This window comes from Sminthopsis crassicaudata, chromosome 6, assembly GCF_048593235.1.
Source record: "Sminthopsis crassicaudata isolate SCR6 chromosome 6, ASM4859323v1, whole genome shotgun sequence".
Classification (NCBI taxonomy): Eukaryota; Metazoa; Chordata; class Mammalia; order Dasyuromorphia; family Dasyuridae; genus Sminthopsis; species Sminthopsis crassicaudata.
Window position 1 is genome coordinate 239,672,652 of NC_133622.1, and position 19,224 is coordinate 239,691,875.

At 38.5% G+C, this 19,224-nt stretch overlaps 2 pseudogenes; both read right to left on the minus strand.

Moving 5' to 3' along the window:
* Positions 1–389: 389 nt before the first annotated feature.
* Positions 390–1,913, minus strand: LOC141547440 (ELL-associated factor 1 pseudogene; annotated as a pseudogene).
* Positions 1,914–16,849: 14,936 nt separating this feature from the next.
* LOC141547441 (ELL-associated factor 1 pseudogene) lies at positions 16,850–18,358 on the minus strand (annotated as a pseudogene).
* Between the last annotated feature and the right edge of the window lie 866 nt (positions 18,359–19,224).

Below are 19,224 nucleotides of genomic sequence, written 5' to 3' on the forward strand. Positions count from 1 at the left end.
ACTTTTTTTTTCTTTGAATCCTCTGAATTTTGATTGAGTATTTCTGATTTGGGGTTTCTTTCTGAAGGTGAAAGTGATTGAGTGGGGGTTTCTATTTTTACTTTGTCTTATACTTCTAATAGATCTGGGAAGTTGTTTTTTTTTTTGTTTGTTTGTTTTTGTTTTTGTTTTTTGTTTGTTTGTTTGTTTTATACTACCCAGATTTTAACATGCTACCCAGATTCTGAGGTAAAAATGTAAGCCTATAATATATAAAAGTGCATGCTGCTCAGGTTCAGTGAGACTCAGGGCTCACTAAGGGCCAAATGCTCTGCTTGGGGGTGGGTTTCTGCTTGTGTCCTTCATCTATCCAGATGTTCTAACAAATTCAGATGCAGGAAGTTCCAAGGCTAGTCATTGCTGTCACTGTCAGAGTCACTGAGTTTTAAATCTTGTAGCAATATGCTCATCAGCTGGTCATTCCCGGGGAGCTGGCTGCTTCTGGTCTCCATAGGGCTTCTGTGAGGTAACTGCAGAAGAGGACGCTGGGAGAAAGAGGCTCTGGTTGTGACAGGCTCCTGGTCTTCAGTGCTGGAGCTCTCAGAGTCACTGAGTTGTAAATCTTTTCTCAATATGCTCATCAGCTGGTGATTCCCGGGGAGCTGTCTGCTGCTGTTTGCCACAGGGATTCTGTGAGGGAGAGGGGGATGCTGGGAGGCCAAGTCTCTGGAGGCGGGCTCCTCCTCTTCACTGCTGGAGTCACTCACTTGTAAATCTTCTTGCAATATGCTCATTGTCCTGCTATTCCCGAGGAGCTGGCTGCTGCTGTTCCCCACAGAGATTCTGTGAGGGAGAGGAGGATGCAGGGAGGACGCGGCTCTGGCTGTGGCGGGCTCCTCCTCTTCACTACTGGAGCTCTCAGAGTCAGAGTCAGAGGAGCTGCTGTTGCTGCTGGAATCACTCAGTTGTAAATCTTCTTGCAATATGCTCATCAGCCGGTTATTGTCGGGGAGTTGGCTGGTGCTGCTGTTCCCCAGAGGGATTCTGTGAGGGAACTGCAGAGGAGGATGCTGGGAGGACGAGCCTCCGGGGGTGGGCTCCTCTTCTTCACTGCTGGAGCTGTCAGAGTCTGAGGAGCTGCTGTCTCTGAACATCTCCATCTGCTCCATCCAGGCTCTCAGCTGTCTCTTAATGTCCAACAACTGGAGTTCCCCGAGAAGATCTTCTTCCACAGGACAGGCTTTTGGTCCAACAGGTGTCTTCCCTGCGGCTCGGAATGCTATGGGAGTGGGCGGTGCCGGTGCAGGGGGCGGTTCCACTCTTGCCTGGGTTTTGCTCCCTCCCTCAGTTCTCATCTTCTTGACCTGAGGGCTGCTGATGACTTTTTCCAACACACATTCTCCAGTATCCTGATTAATGAGGAGAATACAGTCTGCCTCATAGGGTCTTTTGTTTCCTTTGAAGACAGTCTTTGGGGCTGCAGCTCCAGGGAAGTGAGGCAGGGATCCCGATGCTATGGGAGTGGGCGGTGCCGGTGCAGGGGGCGCTTCCACTCTTACCTGGGTTTTGCTCCCTCCCTCAGTTCTCATCTTCTTGACCTGAAGGCTGCTGCTGACTTTTTCCAAAACACATTCGCCGGTATCCTGATTAATGAGGAGAATACAGTCTGCCTCATAGGGTCTTTTGTTTCCTTTGAAGACAGTCTTTGGGGCTGCAGCTCCAGGGAAGTGAGGCAGGGAGACCCTGACCTCGTCTCCCTTGCTCACCTGGAGCTCACCTTCCCCGGATGGGCCTACAGAGGCCGGCTTCAAATCATAGCCGATCCTGTGGAAGTAGGACTTGGGCCTCTTCTCGAAACTGTCCCCGAACGTCAGGCAGTTCTCCTTGCCGTCCACCAGCAGGTTCCTGGTGCTCTTCATGGCTCTCTCCCTGTCCGGAATCTGGCTGTAGTCACTGCCCGGTGTGGCTCCTAGGGCGGCCTCCTCAGTGCCTCTCAGTATAGGCGTGCTGTGTAAAGTTAGGATGCTCCCTCAGTTGGAATCCTTCTCTGGGAGCAGGTTTCCTGGTTTTCTTCTCCAGCAGCCTCTTCTTCTTCTTCCTGAATGCTGGCTCTGAATCTCCTCCAGCTCTAGTCCTTCCCAAATCCAGACTGCTTCCCAGGCCCCATGTTGTCTCTTTTATCCTCCCAGAGAATGGGCAGATGAGAATCCAGGGGCTTGTGGGAAATCCTTCAACCAATCAACTTGCTCCTTTTAAAAGTGAAAACTCCTTTAAATGTGTAAACTCCTTTTGAGAAAACTAAAGGTGTCAACTGCTAAAGGTGTCAACTCTGAGCTAGAGAATTGTTTAGACAACCTGAGTTATCACCTTGTAATCCCAACATCTTTCCCTTTCTTTTGATTTAGAACATAGGGTGGTCATGACCTTGAAACATAACTCCATCAATATGGGAGGTATTACACATATTTATATAAACATATATATATTGTAACATAGTAACATTATACATGCTAGAAGTATGTAACAAATAACATAATCAAATAATTATAAATTGAGAATTTATTAAAGTCCATAAGTCCATTGTGCATTAGTCTCATCTTGTGTTAGGAAATCCAATGATTCCTGCTGGTTTTAAAGTTCTTTAACAGCCTTATCTTGTGTTAGGGAATCTTTAACAGTCTCCTTATCAGCCATGCTCTTTCAGTGTCAGATGTTTCTTAGTTCTTCTCCTTTGTTTTTCTCTTTTTCTGTCTCTCCCTGATGAACAAGGAGAATAAGACTCATTGGCACCCATCTGTTTCCTTCTCCATCTGAAGAAGTACAAGCAAAGCCTCTCCACCAAGCAGCTAACCTCTCTGGTCCCTTCCATTCACCACTTTCTGGGTCTCTCCACATCACCTGGTGATTATCTAAGGACAGTGGAGCTTCTCACACTGGATACTGCCACAGGTTAGAAAACCTGTCTGCAGGAACCAATGCATCTTTGTCAAAAATTAGAAAATTAATGATATGGAGAACTAAATTTAGAATTTCTCTAAGATTACCTGTGGCTCCTGCTTTCCTTTCTTTTTTGAGGATTGCCTTAGTGTCTCTGTTTCTTCTCTCTACCATTGCCTGACCTTGAGGATTAAAAGGAATGCCAATGGTGTATAAAATTGTACACTGTGCACAAAAGTGCACAAAATATTTAGAAGTATATGCAGGCCCATTGTCTGTTTTTATTTCTTGTGGCACACCCATAATTCAAAATGCTTGGACATGAATTCAGTGACCACTCAGCTTGTCTCTTTTGCTGTTGGCACTGCCAAAGTGAATCCTGAGAAGGTATCTACCACCACAAGGATAAAAGACAGATGACCAACAGATTGATAATGGGCCACATCCATGTGCCAGATTTCATTGGGTCTGAAACCACCAGGATTCTTCCCTGGAGGGAGTGTAGGATTGTGGAAAGGAAGGCAAGCTATACAGCTTTTTACAATGCTCCTAGTTTGCTCTCTTGTTATTCCAATTTGTAAATGTAAAGCTTGAGCAGCTTGATGATATTTAGAATGAGATTTTTGTGCTTTCTGAAATAAAGGAGTACTGGATAACATAGTGGAAAGGCTATCTGCCTTTGAATTTCCATCAAAAATAGTACCTGGAAGTCCACTATGTGAGTAGACATGCAACATATAACTTTTGCTTGGATGTTTTCTCACTTGCTCTTGAACTTCCTTAAAGAGCTGTTAAATATTAGAGGCTGAAAATTTTATTTGGGCTGTGGCAATTCTTTTTACCACACCTACTGAATAGGATGAATCAGTAATTATAGTTATGTCTCCTGGGTAATAAGTGAGAGCAAATGACAGGACAGCAAATAATTTGTTGTGCTCAGTGGACTGAAAAGGAGTTTTCTGACTATTCTCTTTATGGATAACTCATGAAGTGTATAGCAAAAATATTTTCTTTGGTGTCATCTGCAAAGATTATTGGTCATGTAAGAGGAACCTTAGAAACCTTTTCTTCAAAAATGCATTGCCTTTTATGTAGTAGCCGGTTTATCTTTAATGGAGACCCATGTGCAAAATTTGGAGCTGTGGTCAATCAAATTTGCCATTATGAAATGCTCTCACGGCATATATTAATTTGTGCATTAGTATAGAATGTGTTTCTTTTTGGGTGACTCATCCCAGATAATTGTACTCCTCTTTTAATGGCCTGTAATAAAATTCTAGCCACAAGCACTGGGTAAGGAGTAAGGCTTTGTTCTGGTTGCACTGGGTGGCTTATCCACTCAATCATACTGTCTCTTTGATGAAGGACTACTATGGGTGCCTCTTTTGTAGCAAAAAGTGATATTTCCAAGGGTTTTTGAGTGACTCTTTCAACCACATTGGATAAAGCCAGTTCAACTTCTCTCAAAGCCTCTTGCACTTCTTTTGTAAGCTGGTGTGGTGAATTCAAAGCACTGTCTCCCCTTAAAATGTCATATAGAGGTTGCAGTTGATTGGTACTTAAGCCTAACCCTGGTCACAACTATTGGATATCTCCTATGAATTTTTGGAACGCATTTAAGGTGTCCAAATTCTCTGTTCTTAAAGAAAGCTTCTGTATTGTGAGTGTCTTAGGATATACTTCATATACTAAATATTGAAAAGGATCATGTCTTTGAATTTTTTTTTTTCTGTAGCTATATGCATTTTGTAGTACTTCAATGTTTCTATGGATTTTTGTAGACATGCTTTTAACATTTGTTCCTCAGGTACACATCCCAAAATATCATCCATACAATGTAACAACATTACTTTAGGAGATGTTTTTCTTACTGGAGCAAGAGCAGCAGCAACATATATTTGGCACATAGTAGGGCTGTTTTTTCATTCCTTGTGGCAAAAATGTTCATTCATATCTTTTATAAGGCTTAGCCAAATTAACACTAGGCACTGAAAAAGCAAATCTTTTGATATCTTCCTTTCTTAGAGAGATAGAATAGAAACCATCCTTAATGTCTATAACCCAAAGAGGCCATTCTCTTGGCAACTGAGTAGGAGATGGAAGTCCAGGCTGAAGAATTCCCATACTTTCCATCTGGTCCTTTCCTCTTCTTAGATCACTGAACATCCTCCATTTTCCAGATTTCTTTTTCACCACAAATACTGGGGAATTTCAAGGACTTAGAGAAGGCCCAAAGTGTCCTTGGTCAACTTGTTCTTGTACTATGTCTAATAAGACCTGAATTTTATCACTTCTTAAGGGCCACTGTTCTACCCAAGCTGGTGATTCAGTCTTCTACTGAATTGAAACCGGTAAGAGTCCAGTTAGGCCTTCAACAGCAGCCTTGCCTACAAAGCCAAAGTGCTTACTTGTAATCCTATATGTTATAAAATATCTCTTCCCCACAGATTGATGGGGAATTTTTCAACCACAAAAGTAGTAAAAACTCCTGTTTCATTTTCAAATGTCTATCTCAAAGACATAGTACTAACTTCTGCTGCTATTGATCCTCCTACACCACACATGTAGGTGTGTGCCTTAAACTTTTTTTTTTTTTTTTTTTTTTTTTCCTGAGCCTGGGTTTAAGTGACTTGCCCAGGGTCACATATCTAGGAAGTGTTAAGTGTCTCAGACCATATTTGAACTCGGGTCCTCCTGAATTCAGGGCTGGTGCTCTATCTACTGTGCCCCCTCTGCCTTAACCTTTGGCCAGTGACTGGGCCAATTGGCACCTCTAATGACTGTAGCATCTGCACCCCTGTCTACCAATCCTTCAAATGGTATTCCATTTATATAAATAGTAAGCATAGGTCAGTCAGCTGTCACAGCTGCTGTCAAATATATTCCTGGATTTTTTCATTGGAGTCAGAATCTGGGCGATTGTCACCAGATTGCTTATTAGGGGTATATAACAATAAGCCTGATACTTCTACTTCTCCTGCTTGATAAATCAAACTTTGTCTACCTGTGTTAGTGACTTGGACATTAGCTACACATTCTCCAGTTTCCCACATCAGTGTATGGATGAACACTGTTTTGTAAGCACTCTCAGAAAGTGAAATGGTCAAGGCTACTGTGCCTGGAGGCAAAGGAACCATAGGCTGAACAGGAATAGATTTCATTTCTCCAGGGAATATCTCAGTATACTCTACTGCATACAACTCTATTTTTCCTAAACTCAATCCCTTACTTCCATCTGATTGCCTTTTGGCTTGTTTAGGGACATGCTCTGCTTATACACTATTTATCCCCAACCTGGGGTGGAGCAATCTGATTTCATTCTGATCTGATCAGCTGGACACACTGTAATTTGATCCTAACATAGTGATGTAATGTTTGTCCTTTAGGAGAAGAGAAAATAACCAATCAAGTATTAAAAGCAGCAGCAGCTGTATAATTTCTATTCTTAAAGCCTATTAACCAGTGTAAAGACATTCACATATTTGATTCTTATTCTAATCTAATGAGGTACATGCTGCTATCATTATAGGTTTCTTTTGTTTCTTTTTTTTTTTATTTTTACAGCTGAAGTAACTCAATTTGATCTAAGCAAAATGCCTAATGATGTCCTTTTAGTGTATCCAATGAGAAGGGTCCAGTCTTTTGTTTTTAGTGCCTGGACAAACCTGGAAGCAGGTTGGGTTGCAGGAGCAGATGGTAGGGGTTGAGATGGCTCCCAGGTGTGTGTCTGGGCTTCTCCCTTGCAGGCATTACATAAATGTTTTCTCTTTGTACCTGTTGATGTCTCTGATTAGTTAATTGGATTGGGAAGAGGATCTTTCCTGTCAAGATTCTTTGCTACATTTAATTTTGGCATAATTCTTTCAATAGTTAAGCTCTCTTTTCTAAAATTTCAGGGGACAAACATGATGAATATTATCTTCCACAAAGATGATACTCTCTCATGAAGCCCCCCAAAAAAGTTTATAAATATTTGACTCATTATTTCAAACAATTAACAGTCATTTGTTATCAGTTTTATATAATTAATAAGAACTCATCTATATGAAGCATTTGACCCATTTCAAATTATTTTTCCCATGAACACCTTGAGGTTGGAAGTACAAGTTTCATTAGAATGATTTTGCCCAGAGGGATGATGACTGTCAGAGCTAAGAAATGAATTGTCAAGTGTTACACAATTAACAATTGGACTAACCAAAACAGGCCCTGAATCCCTAGACTCTCCTCTGAGAGTTCTTTTTATGACATCAGAAGGGAGGGTTGCGCGTCACAAGGGGAGTCTGTAAATTAAATATCTGGGAAAGGGATCCGGGGGGTCAAAGGAAAAAAGCATAATCTGGAGATAATACGATGGCAGGAAATACAGAATTAGTAATTTTAACTGTAAATGTAAATGGGATGAATGATCCCATCAAACGGAGATGGATAGCAGATTGGATCAAAAAGCAGAACCCTACAATATGTTGCCTACAGGAAACACACTTAAAGCACGGAGATACATACAGAATAAAGGTAAAAGGTTGGAACAGAGCCTATTATGCTTCAGGTAAAGCCAAAAAGCAGGGGTAGCTATCCTTATCTCAGATCAAGCAAAAACAGAAGTAGATCTCCTTAAAAAAGATAAGGAAGGAAACTATATCCTGCTGAAAGGTAGCATAAATAATGAAGCCATATCAATACTAAACATATATGCACCAAGTGGTATAGCATCTAACTTTCTAAAGGAAAAGTTAAGAGAACTGCAAGAAGAAATAGACAGTAAAACTATAATAGTGGTAGATCTCAACCTTGCACTCTCAGATTTAGACAAATCAAACCACAAAACAAACAAGAAAGAAATTAAAAAAGTAAATAGAATATTAGAAAAACTAGGTATGATAGACCTTTGGAGAAAACTGAATGGCAATAGAAAGGAATATACTTTCTTCTCAGCAGTTCATGGATCCTATACAAAAATTGACCATATATTAGGACATAAAGATCTCAAAATTAAATGTAGGAAGGCAGAAATAATAAATGCCTTCTTCTCAGATCACAATGCAATAAAAGCTACATTCAGTAAAAAGTTAGGGGTAAATAGACCAAAAAGTAATTGGAAACTGAATATCTCATCTTAAAGAATGACTGGGTGAAAGAGCAAATTATAGAAACAATTAACAATTTCACACAAGATAATGACAATGATGAGACATCATATCAAAATCTTTGGGATGCAGCTAAAGCAATAATAAGGGGAAATTTTATATGTTTAGAGGCTAATTTGAAGAAAATTGAGAAAGAGAAGATTAACGAATTGGGCTTACAACTTAAAAGGCTAGAAAAAGACCAAATTATAAACCCCCAACAAAAAATTAAACTTGAAATACAAAAATTAAAAGGAGAAATCAATAAAATTGAAAGTAAAAAAAAACTATTGAATTAATAAATAAAACCAAGAGTTGGTTTTATGAAAAAGCCAATAAAATAGATAAACCTTTGGTAAATTTGATCAAAAAAAAGAAAGAGGAAAATCAAATTGATAGTCTTACAAATGAAAAGGGGGATCTTTCCACCAATGAAGAGGAAATTAGAGAAATAATAAGGAGTTACTTTGCCCAACTTTATGCCAATAAATTTGATAACTTAAGTGAAATGGATGACTTCCTCCAAAAATATAGGCTCCCTAGATTAACAGAGGAGGAGATAAATTGCTTAAATAGTCCCATTTCAGAAAAAGAAATAGAACAAGCTATTAATCAACTCCCCAGGAAAAAATCCCCAGGGCCAGATGGATTCACATGTGAATTCTACCAAACATTTAAAGAACAATTAGCCCCAATGTTATATAAATTATTTGAAAAAATAGGGGATGAAGGAGTCCTACCAAACTCCTTTTATGACACAGACATGGTACTGATACCTAAACCAGGTAGATCGAAAACTGAGAAAGAAAATTATAGACCAATCTCCTTAATGAATATTGATGCTAAAATCTTAAATAAGATATTAGCAAAAAGACTTCAGAAAATCATCTCCAAGATAATACACTATGATCAAGTAGGATTTATTCCAGGAATGCAGGGCTGGTTTAATATTAGGAAAACTATTAATATAATTGACCATATTAATAATCAAATTAATAAGAACCATATGATCATCTCAATAGATGCAGAAAAAGCATTTGACAAAATCCAACATCCATTCCTACTAAAAACTCTTGAGAGTATAGGAATAAATGGACTATTCCTTAGAATAATCAGGAGCATATATTTAAGACCTTCAGTAAGCATAATATGCAATAGAAATAAACTGCAACCTTTCCCAGTAAGATCAGAAGTGAAACAAGGTTGCCCACTATCACCATTACTATTCAATATAGTACTAGAAACGCTAGCCTCGGCAATAAGAGACGAGAAAGAGATTCAAGGAATTAGAGTAGGAAATGAGGAAATTAAACTATCACTTTTTGCAGATGACATGATGGTATACTTAGAGAACCCCAAAGACTCTGCTAAAAAGCTACTAGAAATAATTCAAAATTTCAGCAAAGTGGCAGGATACAAAATAAATCCACATAAATCCTCGGCATTTTTATATATCACTAACAAAATGCAACAGCAAGAGATACAAAGAGAAATTCCATTCCAAACAAATGTTGAGAGTATAAAATATTTGGGAATCCATCTACCAAAGAAAAGTCAGGAATTATATGAGAAAAATTACAAAACACTTGCCACAAAAATAAAATCAGATTTAAATAATGGGAAAGACATTCAGTGCTCTTTGATAGGCCGAGCGAATATAATAAAGATGACAATACTCCCCAAACTAATCTATTTATTTAGTGCTATACCAATCAGACTCCCAAGAAACTATTTCAATGACCTAGAAAAAATAACAACAAAATTCATATGGAAGAATAAAAGGTCGAGAATTGCAAGGGAACTAATGAAAAAAAAAACTCAGAGGAAGGTGGTCTAAGTGTACCTGATCTAAAGCTATATTATATAGCAGCAGTCACCAAAACCATTTGGTATTGGCTAAGAAATAGACCGGTAGATCAGTGGAACAGATTAGATACAAAGGACATAAAAGGGTACATCTATAGCAATCTAATCTTTGACAAACCCAAAGATTCCAACATTAGGGATAAAAATTCATTATTCGGAAAAAAATGTTGGGAAAACTGGAAATTAGTATGGCAGAAATTAGATATGGATCCACACTTAACACCATATACCAAGATAAGATCAAAATGGGTCCATGATTTAGTCATAAAGAGGGAGATAATAAATAGATAAGAGGAACAGAGGATAATCTACCTCTCAGACTTGTGGAGGAGGAAGGAATTTATGACCAGAGGAGAACTAGAGATCATTATTGATCACAAAATAGAAGATTTTGATTACATCAAACTAAAAAGTTTCATTAGAATGATTTTGCACAGAGGGATAATGACTTTCAGAGCTAAGTAATGAATTGTCGAGTGTTACACAATTAACAATTGGACTAGCCAAGACAGGCCCTGAATCACTAGACTCTCCTTTGAGAGTTCTTTTTATGACATCAGAAGTACTACCTCATTCACTGGTGCAGAACTTACTGAACTGGGAGCCCAAAAAATTTGACTCTCATTAAAAAGGGTAAAATAAACTAGAAGAAAGGATGTTCCCACAGAGCAGGGCAGGAAACCCATCTATTTAAGGAACTCTTCCAAGTGCTTTGAAAACAAGAATCAACAGAAGGTGATTGACAAATTGAATATTTTCATTTGGAGGGAAGATAATTAAAAGCACATTTCCATTTTTCTATCTGCCTTGGCCATCTCTGTAGTTCATTCTATAATTTCGAAGTTATTCTTCATAGAAAGAAGACATTTCCCATCCATTCGAAAAAAAAGGTAATTATTTTCTCATCACAGCTTCTATTTCCCTAACTATCAACATTTTGAATTAAATATTGTCTCAACCCCCAGCAAAATCAAAATTCTTAAGTCTTTCCATAGAGATTCATAGAATTTCATTAAGAATTGCCAGCTTATACTCCCTAAACTAATCTATTTATTTAGTGCTATACCAATCAGACTTCCAAGAAACTATTTTAATAACCTAGAAAAAATAACAACAGAATTCATATGGAACAACAAAAGGTCGAGAATTTCAAGGGAAGTAATGAAAAAAAAATTAAGTGAAGGTGGTCTATCGGTACCTGATCTAGAACTGTATTATACAGCAACAGTCACCAAAAACCTTTTGGTTTTTGCAAAGAAATAGACTAGTTGATCAGTGGCATAGGTTAGGTTCACAGGGCAAGATAGTGAATAAAAATAGCAATCTAGTGTTTGACAAACCCAAAGATCCCAAATTTTGGGATAAGAATTCATTATTTGACCAAAACTGCTGGGAAAACTGGAAATTAGTATGGCAGAAACTTGGCATGGACTCACATTTAACACCACATACTAAGATTAGATCAAAATGGGTCCAAGATTTAGGCATAAAGAACGAAATCATAAATAAATTGGAGGAACATGGGATGGTTTACCTCTCAGACTTGTGGAGGAGGAAGGAGATTGTGTCCAAGGGAGAACTAGAGACCATTATTGATCACTAAATAGAAAATTTTGATTACACCAGATGAAAAAGTTTCTGCACAAACAAAACTAATGCAAACAAGATTAGAAAGGAAGTAACAAATTGGGAAAATCTTTTTACAATGAAAGATTCTGATAAAGGCCTCATCTCCAAAATATACAGAGAATTGACTTTAATTGATAAGAAATCAAACCATTCTTCAATTGATAAATGGTCAAAGGATATGGACAGACAATTTTCAGATGATGAAATTAAAACTATTTCCACTCATATGAAAGAGTGTTCCAAATCACTATTGATCAGAGAAATGCAAATTAAGACAACTCTGAGATATCATTACACACCTATCAGATTGGCTAAGATGACAGGAACAAATAATGATGAATGTTGGAGGGGATGTGGGAAAATTGGGACACTGATGCATTGTTGGTGGAGTTGTGAAAGAATCCAACCATTCTGGAGAGTAATCTGGAATTACGCCCAAAAAGTTATCAAAATGTGCATACCCTTTGACCCAGCCATACTACTACTGGGCCTATATCCCAAGGAAATACTATAGAAGGGAAAGGGATCTGTATGTGCCAAAATGTTTGTGGCAGCCCTCTTCATAGTGGCTAGAAGCTGGAAGATGAATGGATGCCCATCAATTGGAGAACGGTTGTGTAAATTATGGTATATGAATGTTATGGAATATTATTGTTCTGTAAGAAATGACCAACAGGAGAAATACAGAGAGGCTTGGAGAGACTTACACCAATTGATGCTAAGTGAAACGAGCAGAACCAGAAGATCATTATACACTTCAACAATGATACTGTACGAGGATATATGCTGATGGAAGTGGATATCTTCAACATAGAGAAGAGCTAATCCAATTCCAATTGATTAATGATGGGTAGAATCAGCTACATCCAGAAAAGGACCACTGGGAAATGAGAGTAAACTGTTATTTTTACCTTCTCAATCCAATTCTTCCTGTGCAACAAAAAATTCGGTTCTACACACGTATATTGTTTCTAGAATATACTGTAATATATTTAACATGTATAAGACTGCCTGCCATCTGGGGGAGGGGGTTGGGGGAGGAAAGGAAATAATCTGAATAGAAGTAAGTGCAAGGGATAATGTTGTAAAAAATTACCCATGCATATGTTCTGTCAAAAAAAAAGTTATAATTATAAAATAAAATAAAAATTAAATTATTTTTTTCTATTCACTCTAAAACCTGTTAATTTAAGTGTCTATTTCAGTTTAACAAAGATGCATTGTACCTATTAACATACAACATGTAACTTTCATATTTTTATCATTGCTGGTTTGTATTCTAAAACATATTGTGCTTAAAGACTTCTATTGTTCTTGAACACTCATGTTGAAATTTGAGTCATAAATCTTCTCCCATTTACAATTCAACAGTCTATCTAATAAATGTCTTATCAATCCATTCAGATTGCAAAATTGTTGCCAATGTGGATTTTTAAACATCAGATCTGATCATCTCCTTAATGTCAATTTATTGAAGTCAAGTGGAGGAGTTTCCTGTGGTTTCTAATGCTAAACAGAAAATCTTCTGGGTGGCATTTAAATTTCTTAATAACTTGGGTTTCATCTAATTTTCTATTCTTCTTTCCAATACTCTCCTTCACATAGTTCATCACCCAGCTAAATTAGCTAGCATGCTAATGTTTCAAATATATGTCACTGTCACTGTATCTGTAAATTCATGCCATGTGTTGTCATCCATCATTGGTTTTGTTTTTTGTTTATTTGTTTTGCTTGCTTTTGTTTTTGTTTGTTTGTTTTTATTTTTATTTATTCATTTTTTTTTGCTGAGGCAACTGGGCTTAAGTGATTTGCTCACACAGCTAGGAAGATGTGCTGTCACTGATCTTTAGGATATTCTCCCTTTTTGTCTTCCCCACTTGGAAAGCCCTACTTAGTTTATTTGAAGTCTAAGTTCAAGCTCAACAATGGTCATGAATCATCTTGTTGTCCTTAATCCTGAATTATCACTATTTTCCTTTCTCTTTGAGGTTGTCTTATAGTTTTGTATACATCTATATTTGTATTTTGTTAATGATTATTCATTTGCATGCTATCTTTATTGTTAAACTAAAATCCCTAGAGGGAAAGGCTCACATTTTTGTTTTGTACCACTAGTACTTAAAGCCACACTTGTTATATAGTGAGTGCTTTAAAAGCTTGTTTTCTTGACAAATAGCATTAATATGATATTGAAGGTTTCAGAAATAAAAAAAAAAGAAATTTGAATAAATACACATTCACCCATCACAAATATATAAAGTTCAATGACATTGGTCTTAGAGGTAGTAAAGTAAATCTTATTTCAACATTCAGTCATCTTTCTAGTGCAAGATTCAACTTCAATTTCAATAGGATGTTGACAGGTGGCAATATCTATCTTTCTATTTGTCTATAGTTAGCAGATGGGTAAAAAAAGAATAAGCAATGATTTTTAACAATGATGGCTAAAATTCGAAAGCATGATCATTTTTGATTTTCTATTTGTGAATGTTTCATTTCCTTTGTTTCCCTTTTTTAGGATGTTGTTAAACTTCTTCATTCATTAGAATAGCTTTCAAAATGATGGGTCATCTCATCTCATTTATCTTTTATTATGAGTCTACAACTAAAATTGAGTTCCTTGAAGAAAAGAACATTGTAAAAAATTTCGTTTCAGTGGTAGTAATACTAGTATAGCAGGCTATCTTCAATCAATAATCTAGAGACACAGAAGAATTTCTAAATTAAAATATCTCAATTGAACAAAGTTTATCATTCTGGAATTACTGTTCATTAAGATTAATAAATCACTCCATTGTAATAACATTTACAAATGGAAATAAATTAAAATGCTTTCAAAAGCTTTTTAAAAATTAATTATTTCCTGTTTTCCCACTGTGAGAGCTGGCTGCAAATGGCTCACTGAAATAATAGACATATGAGAGAGTAAAACCAGTTGACAGGGAATAAAGTCAGCAGAGAAAATCTGAGTTTAGTCACTGTAAAAGAAAGACAGCTCTAGTAGTTAGTTCTCTTGAAAGTCCTAGGAAGACAAGAAGGTGGTAAGATGCAAAATAAATAAATAAATAAATAAATAAATAAATAAATAAATAAATAAATAAATAAATAAATAAATAAATAAATAAATAAATAAATACACACACACACACACACACACACACACACACACACTCACACACACAATCTTGATTTAAAATCTAAGGATTAGTGTTTTGATTTCATTTCTACTATTTACTACCTGTCTCAAGTTGGACAAGTATCTAACTTGCCTGTTCCTCAGTTTCTCCATCTAACAGTGGATCAATTTAATCTAAATTTCTTTTTAGTTTTAAAACTATAATGCCATATACTATAATGAACAGAAAGACAGTAAATCATCAACAGCTAGGAATTATGTCATTTCTTCTCTAGCTTCAATGTCTCCATTGATTCATTTGATTTCCTATGATATAGACTTGCAGTCTATCATCATTCTACCTGTTCTAGCAGAATGTGATCTTCAATCAATCCCAATCATAACAAATTGATCTCTCACCAAATCTCAACATGCATTCCAGCAATTATATACTAAAATGATCCCCCATCTTGTCGGAAATATGAGTTTCAGCTTACCTATCTTTCCAATGAAAACATGCTACATGATTCCTTAAGCTCCTTAAAAAATAATAGTTTATAATGTCATTTAAATATCATTTAACTAAACTGAAGATATACAGAACTCATGTTATGTAGGCTGCGTTCTTCAATCCTAAAGATTTCTGATAAAAGGCACTAAAGCCGTAATTTCTTCCTAGTTGTTTTTCAACATCCCTGCCAAAAAAAGTCCACACCACTATTTCAACCTGCTTTGGCCACAAAAAGTAGAAATAAATCACCAGATCCTCACTCAAATTTTACATAGAGAGGAGGAAATAAAATCCAAATAAATATGAAACCCTATTCATAGTCTTTCTTATGGATTTAAATATCAGCCTAAGGGTCTACTTTGTATTATTTTTAAAGCTATGCTCAACATTTCAAGTTTTGAAAAATTACTGAAGAAAATATTGGACTGGAATTTATGGGTAAGGTCTCTGCCTATCAAATTAGTAAAAAAAAGTAAAGAAACAGACTTCTTCCCGTAGTTATGGACAATTTAATATAATTGTTTTTTTTTTTATTTATTCAAAGTTGACAACTCCTTATATGACTTTAAAGTCATCATGATGAGAAATACTTGAATATATTGAAGACTTACTAAATCCCTGCTTAGTTGAAGAGGAAAGGAGCCCATTGAGAACAGTCTGGACTAGAATCTAGAATCACATCTCCTTTACAATCTGTGTCTGTCACAGTCTCCTTTACATTGTCTGTCAGTCTGATCCTGTCTCAGTCTGCATCTGTCCCAATCTCCTCCTGCTCTCTGTGACAGTCTGCTCATCTGACCCAGTCTTGATCTTAGTGGAGGAGTGCAGGAGGAGGGAGAGCCAGCAGGAGAGAACAGTCAAAGATGGAACATCTCATTTCCAGTCCTTCTCAACCCTTCTGAGTCTGTCTCTGGCTCAGATGGACCTTGGTCTCCTTAGAGAAATGAAGGAGGACAGGCCTTCCTAGAAGCAAAAAATTCTCCAGTTAGTCCTTGGCCTCTCACAACCATCAACAAACCTGTAACTTTCATCCCTTTGCAAAAGCAGGCCACTACTCTTTTTTTTTTTTTTTTTTTTTAACATAACTTTATTTACAAGTTGTATTTTTCAATCTATCTTCAAGGTAATTTTTTAGCATTGACCTTGAAAATCCTTTTATTCCAATTTCTCCCCTCCTTCCCCCCACCCCCTCCCCTAGATGGAACAACATATGTTAAATAAGTTAAAGTCAGTTGTCAGAGTAGTCCTGTGTCATCCTGACTGTGGTTCCTTTATTCTTAAATTGTTTTTGGCTGTTCACAACACTTTTTTTTTCTTTGAATCCTCTGAATTTTGATTATTTCTGATTTGAGGTTTCTTTCTGAAGGTGAAAGTGATTGAGTGGGGGTTTCTATTTTTACTTTGTCTTATACTTCTAATACATCTGGGAAGATGTTTTTTTTTGTTTGTTTATTTTTGTTTTTGTTTTTTGTTTGTCTGTTTGTTTTATACTACCCAGATTTTAACATGCTACCCAGATTCTGAGGTAAAAACGTAAGCGTATAATATATAAAAGTGCATGCTGCTCAGGTTCAGTGAGACTCAGGGCTCACTAAGGGCCAAATGCTCTCCTTGGGGGTGGGTTTCTGCTTGTGTCCTTCATCTATCCAGATGTTCTAACAAATTCAGATGCAGGAAGTTCCAAGGCTAGTCATTGCTGTCACTGTCAGAGTCACTGAGTTTTAAATCTTGTAGCAATATGCTCATCAGCTGGTCATTCCCGGGGAGCTGGCTGCTTCTGGTCTCCATAGGGCTTCTGTGAGGTAACTGCAGAAGAGGACGCTGGGAGAAAGAGGCTCTGGTTGTGACAGGCTCCTGGTCTTCAGTGCTGGAGCTCTCAGAGTCACTGAGTTGTAAATCTTTTCTCAATATGCTCATCAGCTGGTGATTCCCGGGGAGCTGTCTGCTGCTGTTTGCCACAGGGATTCTGTGAGGGAGAGGGGGATGCTGGGAGGCCAAGTCTCTGGAGGCGGGCTCCTCCTCTTCACTGCTGGAGTCACTCACTTGTAAATCTTCTTGCAATATGCTCATTGTCCTGCTATTCCCGAGGAGCTGGCTGCTGCTGTTCCCCACAGAGATTCTGTGAGGGAGAGGAGGATGCAGGGAGGACGCGGCTCTGGCTGTGGCGGGCTCCTCCTCTTCACTACTGGAGCTCTCAGAGTCAGAGTCAGAGGAGCTGCTGTTGCTGCTGGAGTCACTCAGTTGTAAATCTTCTTGCAATATGCTCATCAGCTGGTTATTGTCGGGGAGTTGGCTGGTGCTGCTGTTCCCCAGAGGGATTCTGTGAGGGAACTGCAGAGGAGGATGCTGGGAGGACGAGCCTCCGGGGGCGGGCTCCTCTTCTTCACTGCTGGAGCTGTCAGAGTCTGAGGAGCTGCTGTCTGTGAACATCTCCATCTGCTCCATCCAGGCTCTCAGCTGTCTCTTAATGTCCAACAACTGGAGTTCCCCGAGAAGATCTTCTTCCACAGGACAGGCTTTTGGTCCAACAGGTGTCTTCCCTGCGGCTCGGAATGCTATGGGAGTGGGCGGTGCCGGTGCAGGGGGCGGTTCCACTCTTGCCTGGGTTTTGCTCCCTCCCTCAGTTCTCATCTTCTTGACCTGAGGGCTGCTGATGACTTTTTCCAACACACATTCTCCAGTATCCTGATTAATGAGGAGAATACAGTCTCTCTCATAGGGTCTTTTGTTTCCTTTGAAGACAGTCTTTGGGGCTGCAGCTCCAGGGAAGTGAGGCAGGGATCCCGATGCTATGGGAGTGGGCGGTGCCGGTGCAGGGGGCGCTTCCACTCTTACCTGGGTTTTGCTCCCTCCCTCAGTTCTCATCTTCTTGACCTGAGGGCTGCTGCTGACTTTTTCCAAAACACATTCGCCGGTATCCTGATTAATGAGGAGAATACAGTCTGCCTCATAGGGTCTTTTGTTTCCTTTGAAGACAGTCTTTGGGGCTGCAGCTCCAGGGAAGTGAGGCAGGGAGACCCTGACCTCGTCTCCCTTGCTCACCTGGAGCTCACCTTCCCTGGATGGGCCTACAGAGGCCGGCTTCAAATCAAAGCCGATCCTGTGGAAGTAGGACTTGGGCCTCTTCTCGAAACTGTCCCCGAACGTCAGGCAGTGCTCCTTGCCGTCCACCAGCAGGTTCCTGGTGCTCTTCATGGCTCTCTCCCTGTCCGGAATCTGGCTGTAGTCACTGCCCGGTGTGGCTCCTAGGGCGGCCTCCTCAGTGCCTCTCAGTATAGGCGTGCTGTGTAAAGTTAGGATGCTCCCTCAGTTGGAATCCTTCTCTGGGAGCAGGTTTCCTGGTTTTCTTCTCCAGCAGCCTCTTCTTCTTCTTCCTGAATGCTGGCTCTGAATCTCCTCCAGCTCTAGTCCTTCCCAAATCCAGACTGCTTCCCAGGCCCCATGTTGTCTCTTTTATCCTCCCAGAGAATGGGCAGATGAGAATCCAGGGGCTTGTGGGAAATCCTTCAACCAATCAACTTGCTCCTTTTAAAAGTCAAAACTCCTTTAAATGTGTAAACTCCTTTTGAGAAAACTAAAGGTGTCAACTGCTAAAGGTGTCAACTCTGAGCTAGAGAATTGTTTAGACAACCTGAGTTATCACCTTGTAATCCCAACATCTTTCCCTTTCTTTTGATTTAGAACATAGGGTGGTCATGGCCTTGAAACATAACTCCATCAATATGGGAGGTATTACACATATTTATATAAACATATATATATTGTAACATAGTAACATTATACATGCTAGAAGTATGTAACAAATAACATAATCAATAATTATAAATTGAGAATTTATTAAAGTCCATAAGTCCATTGTGCATTAGTCTCATCTTGTGTTAGGAAATCCAATGATTCCTGCTGGTTTTAAAGTTCTTTAACAGCCTTATCTTGTGTTAGGGAATCTTTAATAGTCTCCTTATCAGCCATGCTCTTTCAGTGTCAGATGTTTCTTAGTTCTTCTCCTTTGTTTTTCTCTTTTTCTGTCTCTCCCTGATGAACAAGGAGAATAAGACTCATTG